This window comes from Mercenaria mercenaria, unplaced genomic scaffold (assembly GCF_021730395.1).
Source record: "Mercenaria mercenaria strain notata unplaced genomic scaffold, MADL_Memer_1 contig_794, whole genome shotgun sequence".
Lineage (NCBI taxonomy): Eukaryota > Metazoa > Mollusca > Bivalvia > Venerida > Veneridae > Mercenaria > Mercenaria mercenaria.
The window spans coordinates 30,481-35,619 of NW_026463697.1; positions in this window are offsets into that span (position 1 = coordinate 30,481).

The window sequence follows — 5,139 nt, forward strand, 5'->3', positions numbered from 1 at the left end:
CCTTTTTCTAGAGATTTAGGGTTATATATATCTTAAATTCTGTTGAAAATAAAATAAAGAATAAGACTTAACCAATGTTCACTTAAAACTTGGATCTAAATGGTTTACAAATACCAGCGTTCACCAGATTGTTTACCTTCTCTTTCAAAACCTAAGTAACCGAGGAACGCCAAATGAATACACCGTTCCATGCCGATTAGTTTGTTGTAAAATAAACTGTTGATAACAGATATATGAGTGCATATTACCCTTAAACATGTTAAATGAAATTCAGCAGAAAAAATAATAAATTAAGCATAATAATATGCACCTATTAATTTTGGTGCCCGCCCGCTTAGCTCAGTAGGTAGAGCATGGATCACGGGTCGTGAGTTCGATCCTCGGGCGGGGCGTATGTTCTCCGTGACTATTTGATAAACGACATTGTGTCTGAAATCGTTAGTCCTCCACCACTGATTCATGTGGGGAAGTTGGCAGTTACTTGCGGAGAACAGGTTTGTACTGGTACAGAATCCAGGAACACTGGTTAGGTTAACTGCCCGCCGTTACATGACTGAAATACTGTTGAAAAACGGCGTTAAACCCAAAACAAACAAACAAACAAAACCTATTAATTTTGTTTTTTTAACAAGATATAATGATAATCGGCATGGAACTGATTGTTTAATAACCAATTAACCGACATAAAGTAAAAGAAACTGTTTGTGAAAACGTCCCTTGTATCTTGTAATGGCTACCAAATGTGTGGAAAACATAAATACCCTTATGGGTTAATTATCATTAAAAAATAGTTGTTCCCCAATATATTTAACATTATTTCGTTTAAGCTTTATATTTTTCTGCCAGTTCGAATCCTCATGATTTATTTGGTGTCCCTCGGTTATTTCGAAAGAAAATGTAACAAATCGGGTAAACGGTGTTATCTGTAAACAACTTACATGTAGATCCAAGTTTTAAGTGAATTCTGATGAAGTCTCATTTGTTATTTCATTTTCAACAAAATTTGAAATGTAAATGACCCTTAATTTCTAGAAAATCGGAGGTCCGTACCCCTAGAAAACCCCTAACAGGCTTGTCTAGAGGTACGGATCCGTACCTCTAGAATCAGGGAATGTCAGACGGTTTGACCCCTTGACACCTTGACCCCTTAAAATTTTTCACCAAAGATGACACCTTGACCCCTTAGTGACAACTTGACCCCTATTTTTTTTAATATGACACTTTGACTCCTTAGATTTTTTTGTGGTTAGGGGCATATTTTTCTGAAGTTTAATTTCTTAATGTGCATGTAAGTCATTGATAAAAGCTATATCGATGAACTTCTACAAGTTCTAGGCTATGAGTAGGTGACAAAGTATGGTCTACTGGTACTGATGATAAACCCTGAAAGAAAATGAGTTTTTTTACCTGTAACTTTTTTATTTCTGCAAATTGTTAACAATGGTTGGTATCAAAATAAAGCTTAACATTTGCTGAAAACTTTACATAATTCAAATTTATATTTAGTGAGCAAACTTGCATGAAGTGAGGCCCTGAAAGGGGTATGTAAAACGGGAACTGTACCAACGTTGACTGATGAAAAAAATCTATCACTTTGTCATTTACAAAATTGTCCTGATAGTATTATATTGAAACTTTCCCAAAAATGCTGCAACAGTCATTCCGGATAAATAATGAAAAGTGAGCCAATGTCAGGCCTTTATGTGTTGAAAGTGAGCATGCGTATAAAAACACCCTCTTCCCCAGTAATTTTGGATAAATATTTTGTTATATAGATAAATGTAAGTCATTTATTTATACAGACTATTTACCAATTTTGTTTTTGTTTACACCAGTTGGTGTTGTAAGTCGTTGCTATTAGATGGTGTGTTCAATTATATAAATAACCAATTGCAGTTGAATAATTCCAGGGTGGTCGGCTTTATCATCTGTTCAGGTTTATCATCAGTACCAGTATGGGTGTAGATTTATTCATGTTGATATTATTAACAATGATGTTTCACACACCTTTGCAATTATTTAAGAAATAATTTAGATGAAATTTCTAATCATGTTAGTAATTTTACATTTACTAATTGAACTAATAAAATAACTCTCTGTTTGAAACTTCACATTTATTAATAAACTACTTTATTCATAAATGTACATTTTATCTTCTATATCTATATATGTTAACTTTATATCATGCTAATAAAAAGATAAATAAATAAATACAAGTAGCGTTGAATCTAAATGTTTTTCTTTTCATTCATTTTTTCTTTCACTCATTTTTTCTCTCTTTTCATTCTCACATTTCTTTCATACAGTTAAATAGTTCAATAATCTAAAATTTATCAGTTTCTTTAATTATTTATTGAACATAAAACATAAAACAAGAAAGCATTTACAGAATATACATACTTGTATGATTACAATAAGGTAAATCAATACAACAGAACAGGTTAGACATCTCAATATGAAAATTTATTAATGAACTTCAAGAAAGATAAAAATAAAAATAAACAAGCACAATACAAGACAAAGGACATATTTTTTCATTCATTCATTTCTTTCACTCATTCTTTCTTAAGGTGTTAAAGGCCCTGTAACTAGAATTTTATTGTAAATTGTACCATATAAATTTTACTTTTTTAAACGATATAGATTACATTAATGTTGAACTTCATTATTTGATGACATAGTATTATTATGTGGTAGGCTCTGTCATACCACTTTCTGTGTGACTTGGTACTCCGTCAGTGATAAGGCAAATATGTGATTTTGCAAATATCATGTGATAGAACATGTAAAGATAATACGGCATTGCATTCTAAGACATCTCCGTTTACTGACTATTTGCTTTGAATACGTCTGAAGCATGTTAATAGAACCTTTAGCTGACACTTAACGGTTTCAACAGGCTATGTAATTGTAATGTTTTGGTAAATACCTCATTTCTGAAATTCTGTGATATCAGGAAGGTCTAATACAATAAATGCCGGTTTCCAGTCCCCGTATCAGTTGTTCCAGGTGATATTTATACTACAATATTAAATGTTAAAGACCAATTTCCTTTATGCAGTTTATACATGTAGAATCTTTGCAAAATCACATGCCTGGTCTTAAATATACATGTTTTTAGTCTTTTATACATGTGTTAAGCACTGAGATGAGGTATATTGAAAAGTTATTAACCTAGAATAATGTGTCTGAACATGCGTTAAGGACTGAGGTGAGGTGTCATAAAAAGTTATGTATTTACCTAGAACAACGTGTCTGAATAAACGTAAAGAATTGAGTTGAAATGTCTTAAAAAGTCATTCACCTAGAACAAAGGATCAGAATATGCGTTAAGGACTGAGGGTAGTTGTCTTGAAACGTTATTAACCGAGAGCAGGACTGAGACGAGGTGTCAATGACAATCATTTTTTCCAATAAAGTGTATAGATATGTTTTAAGCACTGAGGTGAGGTATCTTCAAGAGTCATTAACCTAGAACAATGGGTCTAAATGTGCGTTAAGGACTGAGGCGAGGTGCCTTCAAAAGTCATTTACCTAGAACAGTGGGTGTAATTATGCGTTAAGGACTGAGGTGAAATGTCTTGAAAAGTCATTTACCTAGAACAATGTGTCTCAATATGTAATAAGGACTGAGACGAGGTGTCATATACAACCATTTCTGTCCAATGATATGTATATATATGTGTTAAGTACTAAATATTCATTAAGGACTGAGGTGACGTGTCTTAAAATCATTTACCTAGAACAATGTGTCTGAATATGTAATTATAAATGAGAGGAGGTGTCATTTAAAATCATTTATGTCCAATAATGTGTGTAAATATGCGTTAAGGACTGAGGTGAGGTATCTTTAAAAGGCATTTACCAAGAACAAAATGTGCCTGCATATGTAATAAGGACTGTTACGAGGTGTAATTTACAATAATTCCTGTCCAATAATGTGTATCAATATGTGTTAAGCACTGAAGTGAGGTGTGTTAAAAAGTCTTTTGCCTGGAACAATGTGTCTGAATACTAGTATGTAATAAGGACTGAGACGAGGTGTCATTTACAATCATTTCTGTCCAATAATGTTTATAAATATATGTTATTCTCTGAGGTGAGGTACCTTGAAAAGTCATTTTCCTGGAATAATGTGTCTGAATATGCATTAAGGACTGATGTGAGGTCTCTCTTAAAAAGTCATTTACCATGAATAATGTATCTGGATATGTAATAAGGACTGACACAATTAAGGTGTAATTTACAACCATTTCTGTCCAATAAAGTGTATAGATATGTTGTTAAGCATTGAGGTGAGGTACCTTTGAAAAGTCCTTTTCCTAGAATAATGTGTCTGAATAGGCGTTAATGACTGAGGTGAGGTGTCTTTAAAATTCATTTACCTAGAACAATGTGTCTGAATATGCGTTCATGAGACGAGGTGTCATTTACAATGATTTCTGTCCAATTATGTGTATCAATTTGTGTTAAGCAATGGGGTCAGGTATCTTGAAGAGTTATTTACCTAATATAATATGTCTGAATATGCGTTAAGGACTGTGGTGAGGTGTCTTTAAAGGTCATTTACGTAGAACAATGTGTCTGAGTAAGAACTGACCGGAGGTGTCATTTAAAATCATTTCTGTGTAATAATGTGTATAAATATGTATTAAGCAGTGAGGGGAGGTGTCTTGAAATGTCATTAACCTAGAATAATGTGTCTGAATTTGCGTTAGAACTGACGTGAGGTGTCTTAAAAAGTTATTTACCACGAATAATGTGTCTGAATATTTAATGAGGACTGAGTCGAGGTGTCATTTGCAATTATGTGTGTCCAATCACGTGTATAATTATGTGTTAAGCACTGAGGTGAGGTATCTTTGAAAAGTCATTTAGTAATAGTTATTGTTGGAGGAATAGGTATGCACTGTGTTTAAAGACCTGTGAAGGATTTTGTGAACCGAGCGAGCGAAGCGAAGGATGTTTTCAAATATCCTCACTATCTTAAATTTAAACACTATGCAGACCTATTCCGAGAATGATAACTGAGTTACCTACATGCTTCCTTGTTTTACATTGTCAAATTTTGTTTCAGATTTGTAAAACGTTTGTATCATATATAAATAATTTGAAGAACAAGAAGGAAGAAGACAGTGT